This window comes from Pelobates fuscus, chromosome 12 (genome assembly GCF_036172605.1).
Source record: "Pelobates fuscus isolate aPelFus1 chromosome 12, aPelFus1.pri, whole genome shotgun sequence".
Lineage (NCBI taxonomy): Eukaryota > Metazoa > Chordata > Amphibia > Anura > Pelobatidae > Pelobates > Pelobates fuscus.
The window spans coordinates 43,459,584-43,482,798 of NC_086328.1; positions in this window are offsets into that span (position 1 = coordinate 43,459,584).

A 23,215-nucleotide genomic window follows, 5' to 3' on the forward strand; every position below is an offset into this window, starting at 1 on the left:
TCAGATAACCACTGATTTTAAACGAAGAAAACTCATGTACATCAATATGACAGAGAATAAGGTTAGCAATCAAATGTAGCTTGACTTCCACGATTTGAAATATATTTGCCTGATAATCAGCTAAATTGTAAAAAAAAAAAAACAAACAAACAAAAAAAAAAAAAACATTTGCTTTAGATAGAAAAAATAAAATAAAAAAAAATGTATATATATATTGTTCCCACAATCAGTCACTAGTGTCAGTAAGTAATTTCTGAACATAAATATTCTCTACATTGTATCAAATCAGTTTGGCTAATTAAATTGAAGAGGATCAATTTCAGAAAGTATAACTTTACTTGCAGATGATAATTTACATGATAATAAAAGTTTGATTTATTTTGTAAACTTTACAATATATGAACAACTGCAATGAAAGGGTATCACATTACTTACCTAGGCCTCCAAGTAAACATTTTTGTTCAACTTTTTCAAAGGATTTAACATTTTTCGATAAACTTTTATAATGATTTAATAATTTAGGATAAAATTGTCAAATAATTTAATATATTGCAAAATAGTTTTTTATTTTAATATATTTTTTTAAATCTGATATATATTTTTAACGTTTTTTTAAAAAACTTTTTAAAAAAGGTTTTTCAAAAAAGAGAATCTATGCAGAAGATTTTAAATACCTATTTTTAAATGTATTTTTCACTCAATCTATATATTTGTTGGCAAAACTACTAGAACAATGTAACGATGAAATGTTAAGCTCTTTGAAATGAAGTATATGTTGTAGGGTGTTACAGGCAACCTTTAATATCTCATATACATAAAATAACATTTGTTTCTGGTTAGCACTTTTAATAGTTTTGTTTCTTCTTTATTTTTTTCTGTTCCTTCCCCACATTAAAACAGCTGCAAAATATGCCAGTGCTATATATATACAGATATAAGTGGATTTATATTCAAGATTTATTGCCTGAATAAATGCCTGGTATACAGTTGTAATCAAAATTATTGAACCCCCACAATTAGGTTGTCAAAATCTACAGACTTTCAGCTGTCTGCAATGAACAAATCAAGCAAAAGCAATTGAAATGGATCAACGCAACAAATGCTTTGAGTGGTTTCTCCAAATTCAACTGAAAATGCCACTTATAATGATTTCTCCAGCCTCAAAATTATTCAACCCCCTGAATAGAATCCCTTGCAATTATTTTTATTATTGCCATTTACATAGCGCCAACAGACGCCAAGCGCTTTACAATATTATAAAGGGGGGAGGGGGAGAGAGTTTACTATAAATAGGCCAATTACAAAAAGCTTACAGGAATGATAGGTTGAAGAGGACCCTGCTCAAATGAGCTTACAGTCTATAGGACAACATAAGTATGCAAAACAGGTGTTGTTTCGAACACACCTGATGCAACTAATAAAGGGTTTCATCAAAACCCGCAACTCAAGTCAAAAAAATGGTCCACAAATTAAAGGGAAGATATCATTGCAAACAAGGAACAGGATATGAAAAGATAGCAGAGGCACTGAATGTTCCTAGAGACCCTGTTGGAAGCGTAGCTCACAAGTTCAAAGTTGAAGGAACAGTGGTTACACTACCTGGATGGGGCAGAAGAAGGAAGCTATCAATGGCTGCAATAAGATTTTTGAGAAGGCAGGTTGTGGAAAATCCATCAGTGACTACAAAAGACCTGCAGCAAGACTTGGGGTCAACAGGCAATCAGGTTCAGTGAGCACAGTAAGGTGCATACTAAACACAGAAAGATCCGATGCCAAAACTCCAAGATGTACATTGCTATTGACCCAAAAGCACAAGAAAATGTGGCTCCCTTATGCTCAAAATTATATAAATAAGCTACAGGAGTCTGGGGATTCTGTTCTGTGGATCGATGAAATTAAACTGGAACTTTTCAGCCCAATAGATCATTGGTATGTCTGGAGAATAAGAATGAAGCATAAGCTGAAAAGAACATTCTGCCTACAGTTAATCAAGTGGTGGCTCGTGATGATCTGGGGCTACTTTGCATCCCCTGGCACTGGAAACCTGCACCATGTGGTAAACAAGAAGGATTCATTTAAGTAACATGAAATCCTAGGTGAAAACTTCATGCCGTCTGTGAGGAAGCCATAGCTTCCTCATCATTGGACCTTCCAACAAGACAATGACCCCAAGCATAAGTCAAGTTCGACCAGGGCTTGGTTGCAGAAGAAGACCTGGAAAATGTTACAGTGGCCATCACAATCACCTGACTTCAACCCCCAGGAAAATCTCTGGTAGGATTTGAAGAAGACAGTTTCAGTGCACAAACCCAAGAATATTACTGAATTGGAGCTATTTCTAATGAGCAGTGGGCTTATGTTTCTCAGGAACGCTGCCAGAAGCTGATAGCCATCTATGCATCGCGTTTGCAGCAGGTCATATCAGCAAAAAGGTATGAGTAGAAACCTATTTTATAAAAATAAATTTTAACTGTCAATTTATATGTAAACATAATGTAATTGTAAACATAATTTAGTAATTAAAAAAATAAAAATAAAAAACTTCGGAAAGCTGATAACCTATATTTCTCTTAATGAGATCCAGTCAAACTCTTCTTTAAATGGGATCATAACTTCTCTGGAAATCCCACCATTGAATAAAATACTGAAAATCATGAATGACTAATTCTAACACTTTTATGTGATTGGCATTTCTTCTAAATGTTTATTAAAGATATAGCTAATGACTTCACAATCAATCTCAGTCCAAGTACAGCCTGCCAAAAGAAGATAAGTCACTATAAAAACCCTGCAGTACTCAGAGGGTGCAAGCACAGGTGAAGGCACAGCCAGGGCACACAATGCAAATTAAGTGCTTTGAGTGCTTTTTCTACGAATACCAATCAATGACAGGGAGCTAAAGATGTATACATACAGTTAGAAGAAGTGTGCATTTCTACATTTAAATTACATTTTACACCTTACAAACAAATATTTGCTAAATATAGGGCAGATGTTAACATAATATTAAACATTCTGGTGGCAGTGCGCATGTAAAAAGTACAGTGAAAGCACCATAACCACCACATAATGACGCAATATTGTATAGGCATCTTCATAGCACTCCAGCCAAAAAATTCCTGATATTTTCCTTATTTTCTACTAAAACTGTAACATTCTCCCGGTTACAGCAGGTTGCACCTCTCCTTTTCCCAATATGCTGGCTTCACTGCCAGGGCATTTCATTCCATTCTGAAATAACTCAATTCCTCTTCTAGTTACTGTAATGTGTGCAAAATATTAGCAAAATAGTACTTTTGAAGTGAAGATGGAGAGCTGTCTGTACATTATCCTTCTTAAAGCATGATGAACAAGGACTACACATTGCCATGTCATTGGCATAGTTGTTGGCCAAAGAACGAGTGATGGGTGAGACAAAAGTGACATCATTTTATTTGGATTTTTAGAAAGATCTATAAATTTGCTAACAAGTCTGCTAGCACAAAGTACATAGTAATGATCTCTTATTCTAACCACACTTTTTAAACCCAGGACAGGTACACATTAATGTAAGATTTACTGTTCTATTTTTACATTATTTTTTTTTTCACGTAACTCAGTATATTAAGAAAAATTCCCCCCAAAAAGTTTGTTACCCAGAAATGGTTTTGCGGTAGTAGCAATAGAGAGCTAATTTATTATTGTGTAATGTAAAATTTTTATCTGGCCAATCAGGAAAGCTATTACCACTTTTTTAATTTGGATAACCTAACATGATTTTTTATTCTTGCTATTAAGATATTGATTACAGACTACCATTTTGAAACATAAACATATTAGAAAAAAAGATACACAGGAGTTTGATGAATCAAACTTTTTACAAAATATTTACTTTGATATAAGTAGACTTGTCTTTTGAATCATTTCCCGCAATCATTTCCTTTGAATAGAGAAAGACAAATAAATGTATTATGGTAGAGACATTTCTCAGAGGAATAACTGAAAGCATATGGATCTAGTCAGAAGAATTCCTCTGTATGGTTCATGGTCGTATGATGTTTTTATGAATGTATTTTCCAAAATAAAATGTACTTTATGGCTAAGTGGAGACATTTTTCTCAGTATTGCGCACAATTATTGCTTAGCAAAGTTTTTATATTTGTGTGACTAAGTCTCCTCAGGCATAATACACCAGTTAAGAATTTTTACTTAGTGGCTCATATTGCCCAACAAATATGTATAATGTATGCAGTTATTAAGAACATTTTTAACGTTCAACAAAAAATATCATCTTGGAAAAAATATACGAAGAATAAATGTGTAGCTGCACAGACCTTGTGCCAGCATTACATGTGAAAGGAACACTCCAAATACAATAAGCACAACAGACTCATGTAATGGTTATGTTGACAGGACTGCCCTGGCCTGGAACAATTTACGTAGGTCCCACCGGGCACCTGTGGTTCCATCTCCTGCCTCTGTTCTGATAAGCTAAGCAGAGCCAAATTCATTGACTAAGAGCACTATCAGCCCATGAGTACAGTTCTGTTTCAACCATGCGACTGAACAGAGACATCAAGATTCTCCTGCAAAAGAAGAATTGACGCAGTGCTGGTGCATGACAGAGTCAGGTAAGTTGTCAAAATGTTCTAAAATGGTTTGACAAGCTACACTGGTTATGATACTTGAAGTGCGGCTTTAATTCTGGTCACTTACATCCCAATCCCAAAGCTGTTATGGTCCGGTCTCTCACTAATTCATCACATGTCTGTTCTTGAGGTCCAGCTTTCCAGTATTATTTTCCTTATATACCGTGTCAGTGAATATGGTAATCTGACTCACTATTTTATTAAAGAAAGTCCCAAATCAGCCATCTTTATTAGGAATCCAGTGGCAAAGTTTCAGCCCCAATAAGGGCTTTTCTAAAGACTGAGGCTTGAAATATTACTTTGGCTGAAACATTGGTTCACAAAATTCACATTCAAAGTGTCACCCTTGTTTATATATACATGTGCAAATTAACAGGTAACATTCACCTCTATGATCTATCTTTTTGAGTGCAATACTGTACAAATACTGTCTGAACACAAAATTAACAAAGAAATTAAAAATAAATAATCACTCGTTCTGAGACAATAACAGTGAATATATCATTCATAAAATTGCACGTATTGTATGTTGTATGAATAGGAGTGAACAGGGGGCAGATCCATTAAGGTGGTGTTGCAAATTAAGTTAATGGTCAAGTGATTCTTCTCAAAGCATCATGCCAGCACAGAACACATCCAAACCAGGTGTGATCAGGGCCAGATTAAGCTCAGTGGACCTGGTGCTGACAGTTATGATGGGCCTAATTACAGAAAAGTCCAGGTCTTATCAACCAAAAACACTAAGACAGTCATACCTCCTAAGCGTCATGTATCTTGATAGAGATGGTGCTGGAGGGAAACTCATAGGATGTAGTTATGAGAAAACACATACCCTATGCGAATCTCTCTCTAATGTATGCTTTCATCTTTCATGTAAATCCTTACCACCTAATTGCAGTGTCCAATGCAGGATGTCAATGGGCGGGACACCAGGGTGTGCCACTGACGCAAATCACGTAACCAGAACCGCCAAAATGAGCGAACATGCCCAAAAAGGGGGCATGTCTGCCCAAAGAATTCGAAGGGCAGCCTAGCATGAATGCATGTCAGGCTGCCTTCCAATCATGTAAGCTGCCCAACTACGGGCGTTCTATGCAGACAGCACCCTGAGCTTGGCATAAATGTGTCTAATGATGTGATTTCTCCACACTTTCTAAGGACTGTTCCCTAGCTCTCACATGTCCACTCATCTCCTTACCTTCTAGTAGGTAGAAGCTCCTGGTATATAGTCTGGGAAAGACACAGAAAGGGGACATGCCACAGTGTTAGAGAGACCAAAGACAGCATTACCTGAACTAATTTCATTGTCAGCCAGTCCACACAAGTTTTGTTCCCTACATACCTCTAAAGTTTCCATACCTAAGCAAGAGTATGCGAAGAGTAGTGTGTAAAAAAAAAGTATATATATTAGTTTTTTTTGTTTTGTTTTTTAATCAATGGGCCTTTTCCATGGGTATGGGCCCAGGAGCTACAGTTCCATCAAACACTACGTTAATCCAGCCCTGGGTGTGATAGGCTAAATGGACAAACAGTTAAACAGTAAATAAATATACACAAATGTCCAGGCACAACTGATGTTTTCTTCAGGAAGCAGTATTTAGAATGGTACATTGCACTGCCACAGGAGCATTTAACCATGCTTGCACTACACTTTATTATGGCCTTCCCTAATGTTTTCATTTTCTCCATAGGCAGGAATAAAATTTAAAGACCACTCTATCCATAATAATTGTGTTATTGCAAAGGCTATGGCTCAGAGGGTACCTTACTTATTATCTCTATGCCCAGAGTGGCTTATAGCTGCAGCAATTTATGGAAATTATTGTAGCTATTAGACTTCCTCCTGGATCTGGTGACATTAAAGGAGATATTTAACTTCCTCTCTATAACTCTGGAGATGCATGATCAATGGTGTGGATGTCAGGATAAGTTGTAACCCAGCACACAGATTAGTCACACAAGACAAGGAAATATAGACAAATACCAGACAGAGTAGCTGGGCTTAATGTACAAAGAGACTAAGCAAATTCAAGAAACAAGCCAAATGTCAGGTGTAATAGAGGTACACAGATAAAAAATAAAAATAAACAAGCCAGTGGTTAGGAATACAGAAATTAAAATGGTCAAGACAAGCAACCATCAATAAACGAGGAATCTAGCAATAAAGGAACACACATTCGGACAATCAAAAAGGAAACCACATCAAGGCACTGAACATATGTGTAACGGCTACCCAGGTAGTGAGAGGGTATCAGCCGTTGGAGACGTCCTTTTTCCCGGCAAGTTGCTGTATAGTAACGAAGCTGGTTATTCCCATCCACAAGATCCAAGAGGAGAGTCAGGTTCAGCTGTTAAAAGTAAAGTAATAATGCAGTAAAAAAATCCCCTTTCAAGAACGAGACGAGGCTACGTTTTGAAGGGTCAAGAAGAACTGCGTGCTGGCACACCCAGCCTGGTTTTTATTATGGTCTTGCACATACAGAACACACCCACGGGGAGGTATAAAGTAACCAAGCAAATAACAGTACAACCCACACATTCCCTCCCCTCAGATAAACAGTTAACACAATTAGTATATACACATTTTTTTTTAGTTTTGGCCTTGCGGTCGGTCCTCGTTCGTGTGGTGAAAAGGCACGTAAATCCTGCTGTCCATGAGTTTCCTGATGGTCGCTACAAGCCCTGTATGTGGTATTGTCTTTCTACCGAATGGCGGCGCGGTTGGTAGTTCCAGCACGAATTTACGGTGTTCTGGAGGTCTCAGCGGTGTTCTCCTACTCGAGTGTCCGATTTTGGTTCCAGACACTTGACGGCAAATCACCGCTGTTTGTGAACTAAGATGGACGCGAACATGTGTAAAAGTCCCGAAATGGCGGCCACCTAATAACTGGAACAAAGAGTTTGTGCGTTTTATACGAATGGTAAGTGCCGACCTGGGAGGTAAAATACCATAGCAGGGGGGTCCGGTGTTCGGTAGTTTGTGTTCATTCTCCTAAATGCTGAATCTCTACCGTATGGATTGCACAAAATAGACGAAAGTGTTTAAATGTTCCGAACTGGGTTAAAAGTAATCCACATGAACCAGTTAAGCATATTCCATTGTGGTTATAGTCTCTGTTAATGTGCATGTACCTGGTTAGTGGTTAAAGGGCCAGTTTGGCAATAAATGTTCCCAGGCAAAGGTAAGGTTCTGTTACATTATGTAAATCTCAAAAGCATTTATAGGCCTGGTGTTCTTACCTAATAGGTATGCCCCCAAAATGTAAGTGGGCATCGGCTATGATGCGATTTTGTAATGCTGATGTCAGAGTATTGTAGATGAGTAGATGACATCACAAAAGGGGCGAAGCTACAGCATCTGGCATTAGAAATGCTGCCCAAGGTGTCTGAGGGAGTGAAACTGATGTGATGCCTATTTGGGAAGGTAGGGACATTGGGTGAGTGGCGTAGCGTAAGGGTATAAATTCTTACATAAAACAATGACGTTGCTGTGAATAATTTGATCATATTCTACGTGAAAGCACCCTGTGAGAATAGTGTAACTGGCTGCAGTTTGAGGTTAAACTAATATTTTATTTCATGGGTTAAGGAAAAAAACGCATACACAGATTTATAGCCTCCTGATTGGTGAAGCTCCTTCCTGGTTTGGTTGAAGAAGTCTAACACATTCTGTTTTTTTTGTTTTGTTTTTTTCATTAATAGCTATTGAAGAACGTGATTGTTCATATGCAACTGGATATTTGTGATGATACCTGCTCACAGTAATTATGTTTATGTGTAAATGCAAAGGGGATATGTTTATGTTTGTAAAATATATCTCATAAGATTTGCTATAGCAAGCTAAGTCTACATGACACAAGATTGACTCCACCCTGGTCACATAAACTCCTAAACTACAGACAAAAAAATTACCACCAAAATAAACAACTTTAAAACAGTCAAAAAATAAGAAGAGATTTTTGTTATGGTGGTAAATTACAATTATAATGCCAAAGATACAGTAGTTTTAGGCATCAAACAGAAGTCACCTAAAACTCTGACAATAAATCCTCTTTTAACACTAGCTAAACAGTACAGAATCTTGGCAATATTGTTGTCCAGCTGTATAATTTACTGTTCACTTACTGCTGTGTCCTGTCTGTGCACTACTAAAACAGGGTGATGTGAAAACGTGTTTATTTGCAGCCCTAGGGCAAGTTCAACAACACATATATATATATATATATATATATATATATATATATATATATATATATATATATATATATATATAAACGTATTTTATCAATAGCAAAAATCAATCTATATGACACGGCTAGGAACTTTTCTAATTCATCAAGCATGAAAGTTGGAGAAAAAACTTAAAATATAGACATAACTTCCTCTCATTTGTCAAAGAATGTCTTTAACCCCTTAAGGACACATGACATGTGTGACATGTCATGATTCCCTTTTATTCAAGAAGTTTGGTCCTTAAGGGGTTAAGGATAATTACAATGAAATGCAACAGTTTTACTTCTTTGGATAAGACTCAAGTTTTATTTCTTTTTAACTAGTTATTTGAATAGAAGGGGAGAAAGGAACAACTCAAGTATAAAAGGGACATCAAATCAGACATTGCTTGTTGACTTACCTGCTGTGTTCCACTAGATTAGTGGTTCCCAAACCAAGTCATCATGGCCCACCAACAATCCAGAATTTATGTGTTTCCCTTTTTGATTCCAATGGAGATACTGACAAAACCTGGACTTTAGGTGGGTCATGTGGACTGGTTTGGAAACCACTGCTCTAGATAGATACTCTAATAAAACAACCTAATTTGCAATAAGGAGAGAACACACCAAAGAGTACAATCCTTATTATTTACTATACAACCAACCACTACATATTATATACAGTTTTTAACCCCTTAAGGACTGGACTTTTTTTGCGATGTTGTACATTTGCGACCAGGCATCTTTTTGACACTTTTGTGGTGTTTGTGTTTAGCTGTAATTTTCCGCTCTCTCATTTACTGTTCCCATACAAATTATATATTGTTTTTTTCAGGACAAAAGGGGCTTTCTTTACATACCATTATTTATATAATCTCATCTAATTTAATTTAAAAAAAATGAAAAAATATGATGAAAAATTGAAAAAAATACACGTTTTTTGAATTTTATGTGAAAAATCTTTTACTCATCTACAAAAGCGAATGAAAAAAACTGCTAAATAGATTCAAAATGTTGTCCTGAGTTCAAAAATACCCAGTGTTTACATGCTTTTTGCTTTTTTTTTGCATGTTATAGGGCTATAAGTACAAGTAGGATATTGCGGTTTCAAAACATACATTTTTAAAATGTATCAATAGTGACATTGTAACACTGTTATCTGTCATAAATTGCTAAATAACACCCCACATGTACATATTTTTTTAAAAGTAGACAACCCAGGGTATTCAATATGGGGTATGTCCAGACTTTTTAGTAGCCACTTAGTCGCAAACACTGGCCAAAGTTAGCGTTCATATTTGTTTGTGTGTGAAAAAAGTAAAAAACTAAACGCTAATTTTGGCCAGTGTTTGTGACTAAGTGGTTACTAAAAACGACTGGACTTACCCCATTTGCAATACCTTGGGTTGTCTTCTTTTGCAAATGGTATGCCATCATGGGGGTAATTCTCATTCCTGGGCTACCATATGCTCTCAAAGGCAACGTAACCAACCTGGCCATTTTCAATGTAAAAATATTTGACCTATATATTTGACCCTGTAACTTTCAAAAACGCTATAAAATCTGTACATGGGGGGTCCTGTTCTACTCAGGAGACTTTGCTGAACACAAATATTAGTGTTTCAAAACTGGAAAATGTATCACAACAATTATATCATCAGTAAAAGTGCTGTTTGTGTGTGAAAAATGCAAAAAAAGTCACTTTCACTGACAATATCATCGCTGTGATATGTTTTACTGTTTTGAATCACTAATATTTGTGTTCAGCGAAGTCTCCCGAGTAAAACAGTACCCCCCATGTACATGTTTTAGGGTGTCGTAGAACGTTACAGGGTAAAATACAGTGATAGCAAATTAAATTCTCTGGTCTTTCGGCCTGGGTTGGCAGGCAGGTCCCTTAAATTGCAATCAATAAAATAACTTAATTATGTAAAAATATTACCTAAATACGCACGTAGAATTTAAATATATATGCATATTTATATATTTGAAGTCTACGTGTATATTTATATAATTATTTATGTAATTTTGTATATCGACATATGAATAGTTCGCATTCTTTTTATTTATTTAAATATACATAGATATATATACAATTTCATTCTAAGTGTATTTTGATATAAATATATATATATTAATATCAAAATACAGTTAGAATAAAATTTCGTATAGATATATAATTTTTTTTCAATTTTTTATTATTATTTTTAATTTTTTTAATTTAATTTAAATTATTTATTATTCGGATTTTATAATAATATATATATACAATATATATAGTTATTATATATATTATATATATACGTGTGCAAATTAATTATAAGTGTATTTTTATATTAATATATGTACATATTAATATAAAAATACACTTAGCATGACATTATATATATGATATATAGACATATATTATATAGGTATAATATATGTCTATATATCATATATATACACATATATAATAATATATTTTTTTTTTATTAACTATAACTTTAAATTTTTTTATGATTTTACAGTTGCAGGGAGACTGCCTGCAGCACAGACAGTCCCCCTGCAGGCAGAGTCTAGGACACCTATTGTGACCATGTGGTCGCCCTGTTGGGCGATCACATGGCCCCAGGGGTCCTAAACCGCCATGGGGAGACTGTCTGGGCTGCAGGCAGTCTCCCCACACCGGGAGCACCGCCGATCGCCGCCGGGGGAACGACGGCGATCGGGTAAGTACATTTTAAATTTAGGACGGTTCAGGACCGTCGTCGGTCGGCAACGCAAAAATGCCGATGACGGTCCTGAACCGTCCTCCGTCCTCAAGGGGTTAAGGATGCACACCGCATATGAAGCTTATATAAAATTCACCTTATTTCACCTTATTTACTTATCAAAGCAAAAATAGTACACAAAGCATAACAAAAGAAAATAGTGGGAAAGTCTTACAACAGTCTCAATACTAACAAATTCTATCATATGTCTAGAAATGACCACGTCTCAAATCTTGCCCCAACATTTCGGGATACACAGAACCTTTTCTGTGTTTCTGGATGCTAAAAATGTTGGGTTAGGATTTTAGACACGTGTACTGCCCATTGGAAGCTTGTTTCGAATGCATTACTATTGAGACTGTAATAAGCCTTTGTAATTATTATATTATTATTCTAATGATTTGTGTGCTATTTTTACGTTGATGAGTAAATAGAGATGATTGAAATGTAAGCTTTATATACTGTGTGCATCTTTATATATGGAATCTAATGAAATAACCTTGCATAGCTTGGAAAACATGTGTGTGTGCCTTTCTAACTGTTGGGTTTATTATTATTATTATCATCATTATTTATAAAGTGCCAAAAAGTTCCTTAGCTCTGTACAATGGGTGGACTAACAGACAAGTATTTGTAACCAGACAAGTTTGACGCACAGGAACAGAGGGATTGAGGACTCTGCTCAATGAGCTTACATGCTAGAGGGAGTGGGGTATAGTGACACAAAAGGTAAGGGTAGGGTAGAAAGGTAGTTTGCTAGGATAGTATTTGTTGAGGGCTTAGTGTTTTGTTTTGATGACAGTTTCAGAAGAGCAATCAGGGTGCGGGGTATTACTGTACCAAGGGTGAGGGTTAGATCAGAAAAGCTTCACTCAGCATGACTCAGCTTGACTCAGCATGGCTTGACTCAGGGGTCGCAGCTGCGACCAGGCCCGCCATTCCAGGGGGCCCAGCCGCCCGGCGGACCCCTGTGACCGGGTATCCACCGCCATTACCATTTGCGGCCCGGCCCGCGCGGCAAACCACTGGGGCCGACGTCCAAGGGGTCCATTGGGTGGCTCGTGCTGTCAGGGCCACCCGATGGATGTGGATTGTCAGGGGGCCCGGTCACAAGCTGGGAGGAAGTGGCTGCACGTCACTCCTCCCAGCTAACACTGAGAGCACGGGAGGAAAAGAGGAGGGAGTCAGAGTGGTAACTCTGACTCCCATCAACCTGAGCCACCACTGGCCCCCAGGGAAAGTCCCCCTCCTGCACAAAAAAGGTAGGAAACAGGAGGGTGACTTAAACATTTTTGTGTGTGTGTGTGTGTGTTTGTGTGTATATCTGTCTGTCTGTATGTGTCTGCCTGTGTGTATGTATGCCTGTCTGTTTTTTTATGTATGTGTCTTTGTATGTATGTGTCTTGTGTGTCTGTCTGTCTGTATGTGTGCCTGTCTGTATGTGTGTGTGTGTCTGTATGTGTGCCTGTCGGTTTGTATGTATGTGTCTGTGTGCCTGTATGTGTGCCTGTCTGTTTGTATGTATGTGTCTGTGTGCCTGTCTGTGTGTCTGTATGTATGTGTCTGTGTCTGTCTGTATGTATATATGTGTGCCTGTCTGTTTGTATGTATGTGTGTGCCTGTGTGCCTGTGTGTGTCGGGGGGAGGGGAAGGGGGGACCCACGGATCATTTTCACACCGGGTCCCCATGGTTTGTGTGTACGCCACTGTCCCAGAACTATTTACATGCTCACAGATAAGCAATGTAGACTGTGTAGCCCTGAGATCTGGACTTGTGCCACCCGACATTGATGGCATACAGCTACTATACTTTCAATGCAATAGAAGAGAATCATGAGAAATTTAGTTCGTCAACACCTTTGGGGCCACAGTTTGCGATGCCTGGTGTAAGGTATGCAAATAAAATAAAATCTATTTCTGAGTAATTTATCCCCCATAACATTGTTCACGGACCGTCAGTTGGCTTAATTTAAAGCAGTAAAATACAAGTCATAAAATATTCTGTTTATATTTGAATACGTAAAAGTGTATTAAGAAGTGAAATAGCATTGTCCATGCTTAACAGAAGAAACATATCAGTTAAAAATACATATATTAAAATCGTTATCCTTCGTTGTAGGCTTTCAGAAACATCAATCGTAAATTACCCACCTGAAATGCCCTTTATGAACACATTGGAGAAGGCCGAGACTCAGGCTTAAAGACTCACACTATCCCACCTTTCAGTAGAGAGAATATGTAAAACATGATGGGAATTCTTATAAGTTAATGTAGGGAAACAAAACAGCTGATGCAAGACACAACACTCTATTTTTTGCTCAGGTGCATCCAACTCCCACGGATTTCATAGACATCAAGTGATAGATGAATTGTGAACGTATGCGGATGTGGATGTAAAATACATGTTTAGCACAGATGATATAGATAAAGAAAAGCATAACAACTAAATTAAAAGCAGCTGTCACAATGTTCAACACAGATTACAGATAATGAAAGCCTAGACCCTAGTTTCTAAACCGCTTAGTACGCAGGGGGTATGCACACCACAGGCAGGGGGTATGCCAAGAGCTGGTCGACAGAAAGCAGCCACTGTGGTGGGGGAGAATGGAGGCAAATGCGGTGAGGAAGCTGTACTCTTCGCACTCTTCCAGTATTGCTTCCTCGCTCACCCTGCAGTGATACCAGAAAACTGAGATATGATGCCACTCTGGCAATGGCATCACTAAACAGTGCATAAGGGAGCAGTGCTAGAAGTACACAAAGATTAAACGAGCCCAACACTGAACCCCGGGGAATGAATCCACACTGGACACCAGGGAAAAGGATACACACCAGCAATCCTAAAGCTAGTGAGGCTGGGTGGACTTCAATAAAAATAATACAAAATTAGTCATTTGTGAGTGTGTTTGAGAGAATGTGTGTGTGTGTGCCTGTCAGTGAATGTGTGTCTGTAAGGGAGTGTGTCTGTCAAATCAGTGATAGTGTGTGTCAGTGTGTGTGTCTGTCAGTGCATGTCAAATCAGTTAGTGTGTCTGTCAGTGTGTGTCAAATCAGTTAGTGTGTCTGTTAGTGTGTGTATCCTCTGTGTGTGTCAGTGCCCACTTTGTACAAATGTGCGTTAGAATATGGGTTTAACTTAAATATCCATATCCACAAATTTAATTTGGGATTCAATCAACAGAAATTACTTTCTCGAGACAGGGGTACGTAGGACTTTATTTTACACCTGCGAGGAACCTTCTCCATAAAAGGTTAAGAAACACTGGCCTGAACATTGGTCAGACGATAAACTTTGCTATATAGGTTTACAGAAAGAAAACAATTCTATCTTTGAAGAAAGTGAAAAGGGATGATGATCTATAGATATATACAGTACTCACCATGAAACTCGAGTTGCCGTATTAATCCAGTAATGTGGATGCAAAATAAAGTATTGCAAGTTTTGGGATCTACCAATAGCATTTCATTACAGATTTATGTTAGTCCAATAAAAAGGTATAACAAAAAAGAACAATACTTCATTAATTTGAATGTTCAATACTAAACATATGGAAAAACACAGAGTACATTGCACATCTCTAAGAGATTAACAAAGTGGTCCAGCACTAGGTAGAACAGTGTAATTTCAAACACTATAGACAGAGGTAGCACAACAAATATGATGACACATTTTTTTTTTTTTTAAAGGTTTAAATTAAGGAAAGCACTAAGCAATTTGCAATGGTTATGTTGCTTCGATATCTGTTACCAATGTATTTATTACAAAACAAAACAAAAGTGCTATGTTTTTTTATGTAGTTGACAGAAAAGTGTCAATGGTATCTCTTTATTTCAGTAACCTAATTTACACATTTTCATATTTATTACATTGTTAATATTAAAATATTTAAATATTATAAAGTGTTTGTAAAATACATCTATTCAGTAAATTATCTGGTTAGAGGTATGCAAATGAAGTTCTCAATAATTTCCTTGTCTTTGTATTGACTTTACTTATGAATGACTTCATAAAAGTCATTAAAGTAGTTCAGTCATCTACTTGATTACATCTTTGTAAAATACGAATATTGCCGATATTGGAATTTCACTAACATGTCAGTGCAATCAAGAGGTTGTGAGAGAAAGTACGGACTACCTTATCTTATTGGCAAAGGCAAGGCTATGAAACATTGACATATAGTGGAGATTCTGTTGTGAACTTTTGTCAGTTCCCACACCTTTGGCTAGCAGGTGAAGATTCTTTGGTTCTCACAGCTGCTGTACACAAGGCGAGGATGTCACCTTTAGTGGCCTGTGCAACATATACAAAGACTTCCGAAAGTGACAGAGCCACTTTAAAAACCCGATGTCTGTCATATAATGGTGCAAATCCTGGTTTTCATAACATTTACACACATTCTAGTATTCTAAATATGCAACAAGCATGCGAATTTGGAAAATAGCTACTATATTCCCGAAGGTTATGTCAATCATTGTGCGTTTGTAAATTGGACAGCTCTGTATTAGTTTAGTTTTTTTATACTCACTGCATCTAAATTATTATTTTTTTTCTTAAGTTTTTTTATTGGAGGGTTGGCAGAGAAGTAGCAGCACAAACGTAACATGAAAGGCATGATATCCAAAAAGTATTGTTGACAGAATCAAATTTGTATGCATCTAAATACTTCTAAGCAAAGATTTGTAGTACATTTATGTACGTCACATTTACAAATAAACGCCAAAGGAAATTCTAGAACATATTATCAAATGTTATGTTTTCGAAAAACAAATGTTTATCCATCCCTGGTGATAAACATGGACAGTACATGCTACTAATAAAAATGACTTCATAAATATTCTGAAATCAGTAAAAAAAAAAAAAAAAAAAAAATATTTCATGTTGTCAAGCAATTTGGCTATTCCCAATGAGTTATGTACCACAGTTCTGGTACATCAATTACTAAAGCCATTTGATTGAGAGACTCAATAAAGATACACTTGCACTTGCTTGTGTAAACTTTCAACTTGTATACCTGTGCTATGAGGGATTTGTGATTCCACATGGATGGAGCTTTATCTTTGCTGGAAACACATCCAATGGTATTTTCATAATTGTGATGCTACTCCTGTTAAGAATTCTGGCATCACCTGTAATGGAGAGTTTGAAGTTTTAAAAAAATATTAATAATTAAAATGGTACTTAGAGGTACAACAACCCTTAATTACATGGCACTTCACTAATAATAAAAAAAAATGAATGCAACTTTGTTTACCTTCTGGATTCCCTTTAATAGTTGTCATGTAGTGTGTTTTGTGCCATTCTATGAAAAGACTAAGTGTTTAGGGAGCAAGTCAATAATTAATTGGAAACTGGGGACCAGAACATGAATTACTACAAGGTGTTTGTGGGTAGACTTCCATAGCCTTACAGAACAGAAGCATATATTAGTACTTAAAAGGCATCAGAATAATATGAGCACAGCATATGTGGCAAGGGACATGTTTTGTATAACAGGTTGTTTATTACATGTTGTTTGATTTTTTTTCTTGGAACAGGTATTAAATTTATACTGTTAGCAGGGTGCCAAAGTGGAACTTTTGTGGCTCCACGTAAAAGGGAAGGACTGGCCAGGGTCCCTTAAATCTGCCTCTTAAATAGAAGTAAAATGGCCATCTATTTAGAGGACTCTTGTAAAAATGCTAATTGTATAACACCACCACCTCTCATGATATACTTTACTTTCTATATAAATTGTAGCTCTACTTTTACGAATTTTGGTTTTGCACACAAAGTGGTATCATAAACTGACTCTACGACAATTAAATTAACATGTTGTATCAAGTGTAGGATATTTAAAAAAAACCCGTCAAAATAGCATATCTCGTTTGTTTTACTCCAAACATTCTTTCCACATTTTCTCTATAAACTTCAATAAAAAAAACAAAAAACAAAAAAACAAGCAAAGTAAACGTTTCTGGACTCCATAATGAAGTGTTAACTTTGATAACATAGGATGGGGCTTAAATAATAGTAAATAATAGTAACAATAAACATTGCCCAACATTTGTCATGATAAAGATTTTTCAAGACATAAATCTAAAGAACTACTTTTTTAAGATGTCACAGGATGTAAAGGGAGCCGTGGCTTAGTAGTTGCACAACCCTTTATTGTATCTCTTCACATCCTAAAAAGTCTTTGCTGTCTTTGGTCCTTTTGTTGTCTGTTTTTGTGAATGCAGTGTCATCTATTTTTAACCCATGCCATACTTCCAAGATCTTTAAATTTATTTTTCAATGAAGTGTATAGTTACCAATAATATTCCTGCCTGGAAAAATCTGTGATAACAATCTGACCATGTATCATATGTAAAGGGACACTCAGTTGCCTAGTAGATATACCCCAAATGAAAACTTGCATGCATTTAATTATGCATTTTTTTTATTGGAGTTATCTAAAACATCTTGCAAAAAGTCTGCTGCCTTTACAAGCCCTCCTCTTCTAACCCTGCCTAGACTTTTCGTGACTGTTCAATCACGGACTTCCCGATGCAGTTCAATAAAAAGTCTTTGCAAGTCTGGTGCTCTTGGCAATTGCTGCCTCTTGAGTTCAGTGTAAATAAGCTAACCGAACCAGGAAGTAACAGGACATGTTGTCTGCTTGAAAAACTAGTGGGTGTATCCATTATGATTTCTGAGTGTCCATTTCTATTGAAATCTGCACTTTTAACAAAATGAAAAAAACAGACACACTCTTCAGCAAGCTAATGTGCTGTAAGGGTCTGGAATGTCACTTTAAGTCTACTGTGTTATATATGGCAGGAAAATTGAATATCAACTTAGATGATACACAATATGCAAGTTGTATTTATATATATATATATATATATATATATATTTGTGTTAGGTGCTTATGATAGTACAGTGTGAAATACCATAAATAAATGTAGGATAATAAAAAGAGCAAGTCGGTTGTGGTGTGCCGGAACCGACGATGAGGTAGGCCTGAGAAAGAAGAGGGCCTACCCAGGAAAAAGAAAGATAGAAAGAAATAAATGTGGTGAGGTGGGAGGGTCATTCAATGCTGACCTCGAACGGTAAGGAGCAAGGTAAGGGGAGTGCCTTAAGTAGGCTAGGAGTGGAAAACCAGCACCTCCCACAAATCCAGGCAAAATTGTCTTAATACTTGTGTTAAGTGCTTATGATAGTACAGTGTGAAATACCGTAAATAAATAAAGGATAATAAAAAGAGCAAGTCGGTTGTGGTGTGCCGGAACCGACGATGAGGTAGGCCTGAGAAAGAAGAGGGCAAAAATTAAGTAATCAAATTTATTACAGACAACCAATACAGATACATTTATCAACCAGACATGTTTTTGAAAGCATCCCTTAATTCTTGTACTGGGTTCGGTATGTATCGTGAGTAAGCGGATGACTTCCAGCGCCCCAGTGTTTTTATAACATGAGCTGGGATGTTGACACTGGAGGCTGTGGACAGTGCTCCTATACGAAAGGAGTGCCCTGAGTAGTTGGCTGCGTTGAGGCCCAGTTGAGTGAGCAAGGACCTGACGTAGGTCATGAAGGTTGTAGTGATGAGCACTGAAACTTGTAGCTGTAGTAATGGTTGTGAGGGCAGTAAGTTATGATGCTGTATGTATGCATCAAGAACCCCGACGGGACACCATCTGTTGTGCATGGGATAGTACGGAATGTTTACGGGTATGTGCTGACTGGTTTTGGAGTGAGGTAAAGTCAGGATGTAATGATCCATGTGTTTTGTTAAGTGGGAATAGAGGAGGATAGGAGTAGATTGGGTTGTGGTGGTTGTAGTGAACTCTCTAGGTCTTAGAAATCCATAGAAAGCTATGCATATTGCTGTTTTGATGATAGAATTTGTATTGGTGTCAAACGGTTTTAAGTCAAGAAGGTTAGACAATGCTTTGAAGATATGGTTATCTATGGGTAGCCTCTGTGCTGTATGTGTGGGATCTGATTTCTGAATGCCTCTGAGTATGGTCTTAATCTGGTGAGAGGCCATGAAACTATTGTTATTTGGGTGTAAGATTAGCATATGGTGTTGAATGCCAGTGAGATAGAGTTTGATGGTGTTATATGACATTTTAAGTTTAAGGTGGCAAAAAGAAGCAAAACCCCAAAAAGATGTCATAACAAATGGTTGCATTATGTTATGTTCCAGAAGGAATCTTTAGAATAGTGTAAAATCCCTGATGTATGTTGTGTGTGTATCTTTTGATAGTGCCAATTGGGACAATGTCCTGCTATGCTGCATGATTGTTTCTAGTCCAGTATGAGTTGTTGAAATGTTGGAGTGACGGTGGCTGTGGGCGCAGCTGAAGGGAGTGCTTGATGAAAAGCCTGACATTTAAAGCGAGACAAATTGTCAGCAGCTGTGTTACATATACCTGGAACATGGAAACAAGGAAGAAATTATGACAAGCTGCCAACCAAGTGAGTTTCCTCAGAAATCTCATGATCGTAAGGGATTTCGAACGACCTTTGTTGATGATGTGACAGGTTGCCTGGTTGTCTGAGTAACAACGCACTGGCATATTAGCCCATAAATGACCCCATGATACGGCAGCCGCCACGATGGGATAGATCTCAAAAAGAGCTGAGGTAGTGGAAAAACCTTCCAAATCATGAACTGCTGAAGGCCAGCTGCCCCAAAGCCATTCATCCCAAAAATTGCTGCAAAACCTGTGGTAGATGCCGCATCTGACCAAATGGTAGTAGATGAGTCAGTCAATTGAGGGAGGAACATACTTTTACCATTCCAAGAGGTTAAAAATCTCTTCCACATGTTTAGATCTGCCGTAGCTTGGGTATCTATGGACAACCTGTGTGTATCATGTAGGAAAAGTGGAAACAGATGCAGTAGTCGTGATATGAAGGAGCGGCCTTGAGGTATGATGCGCATAGGAAAATTTAGTGATCCCAGCAGAGACTGTAGCTCTTTGCGGTTACATGTACCGAGCTGAAGGTAGCTGTTCATGTAAGTAAGAATATTCTCTATCTTGTCGTGTGGTAGGCTTGCTTGCATTGTGGCTGAGTCTAATTGGATACCCAGAAAAGTGATAATCGTGTCTGGCCCCTCCGTTTTCTTAGGGGAGATAGGTACACCTAGTTGCTCAAATAGCTTGATGGTATTCTCCTCCATCAGTAGGAATTTGTCCAGGTAATGTAATACCATAGGGCATCTGGCTATGTTCAATAGTAACCAGCACAATGCTTCGGCAAATGTGTCAAAAATAGCTGGGCTACTTTTGGACCCAAAAGTTAAACGGGAGAAAAAATAGTAGTTCCCGGACCATTTGATGCCATGCAGGTGCCACAGTGTGGGGTGGATTGGTAGTAACTTAAAGGCGTTAGTAATGTCGGTCTTACTAAGCCAGGCTCCAACCCCTGCTTGTATGATAGTGGTAATGGCGTGATCTATGGTGGTGTATTGCAGGGAGAATTCCTCAGAGGGTATGAGGGAGTTAAGACTGGGGTTGGCCGATGAGTGTGGTGCCGACAAATCAATGATGAGTCTCTGTTTAAGGGAAGATTTCAATACCAATGGGGTTAGTGTGCCATTCTATGAATGGTGGAGTTTTGAAAGGCCCCAATATGAAGCCCTCTTGGGCTATGAGGGTGTCAACCGCTGTGGGGTTGTGTTGTGCGGATTGTAGATTAGGGAATTCCAGAGTCCCGGCTGGTATGTGTAGGATACCTGTGTGGAAGCCTTCTGTTAAACCAGAGATAAGAAAGTCTACTAGGTGTCTAGATGGGTGCTGAGACATAAATGCAGTAAATACCGGCATATTAATGGACGTTAGGTAAGGCTTGGAATACATTTTATTTGGACACATGGTTTTTGCATGTGCCCTAAAATATTTTGATAACATACAGATATGCAATAATCTACATCCACTATAATTACAAGACCCAATATTGAAGTTATTACATATCTGGGACTTGCCCAGAAACTTGATTGGGCATCCCAGTTTGTCTCTTGACAATTTCTCTGGAACACCAGAGGAACTAGCTCCTTGCATGGAGGCATGTTCGTCCGCCGTGTTGGGACAAAAAATTGAGGTATGGGCTGTAGAGGAGCAGTATGCACAAGCCGGTGTTCTTTGACCTGCAAAGTGTCTGCAAAAAATGACGGTATCAATCCTTCTCCAGTTGGATCGTGTTCCGTACTGGGAGAAGGCTCCAGACACTTTTGCAGAAAAAGACCTATGGTAGTCATAAAAGGCTGAACCACCATATTTGTTGCCCAGGTCTACCAGCTTGTGCATTTAGAGATCAAACTCCTCTCTTCTGTTGGGATAGACCGCACAGATGATATCCCTGTAAATACCAAAAGCTAGTACAAACTCAGGGATAGTCAGTTTTCTGTTTAGGCGGGCATCCCTAGTTGGCCTCGCGGGACCACTAACTGATGGCGACTGCCAAGACGGGGTAAATACCTATTGGGAAGCCTGTGACCCTATTGCCAGTACTCTAACCTAGGGGGAAGAAATTAAATGTATGGTAGAATACCATATGAGCAGGTGTACGTACCTGGTAGTATGACAAATCTCACAGGAAAAACCTGTGTGAAGCAAATATATTAAAGCTTGACAGCCTGAAACGGGTAAAAGAGAGTAGTATGATGAGTGTGGATTGTTGGAAAGAAAACAGACTTGTAGCCTGTAGCAGCAATGTTTTTAAAGATTTGCTGGCGTATGATTGTAAAATGAAAATGTTGTGATATACCATGGGAATAGAAATGGGTACCCAGGAAAAGTGATGCCATGGCTTTAATAAGACATCTGAGGGAGGCCGTGGCCTATGTATAAACAACAGATGTGTTATATAATAATGGTGTGTAATGGAAAAAAATGATGTAAGTTATATATATATATATATATATATATATATATATATATATATATATATATATATGTATATTACTGTGCAGAAAAGACGTATGATTGGTTAAATCAGTACGTGTGATTCAACCAGAGCATGCATGAAAAGGAATTATCGCCTTATGTGTCATAGTTAACAACAAAGAAATGAGGCCCATAACGTAGGCTGAGTCAATTTTAAATGAAATCGATAATTATGGAAAACTCCTGGAAGCGTGGGAGTCCAATGATCCATACAGAAATGTTAGCTGGTTTCATGCACTTTGATACAATAAGTGATACCTTTAAATAGAAATGAAAATGGTCTGTGTATTAAAACAAGCAAATATTTAACCGAATGTATATACATGAAATGATGAAATGTAACTCACGAACCAGATCTATGCGAAATACATAGCAGAATAACCGAATCTAATATGAAGGGAACCAGATATATATATATATATATATATATAGAGAGAGAGAGAGAGAGAGAGAGAGAGAGAGCATTACCTATATAATATTTTAAAAATGAAAACTTGCACATTAACTATATCCTTGTAGGGTTAAATGCTCCCAGGATCTAATCTGTATCCATATATATCCAGGAATAGGCTGTGTTATCACATTGAGTACTGACTCTCATGCTTACACATGTAAGCTTAATGCTCATATTCTGTTCCCATTCATTTGTAAGGAGAAATGTTAAGAATTTGCTTTAATATTGTACTGTGATATGCTTTCT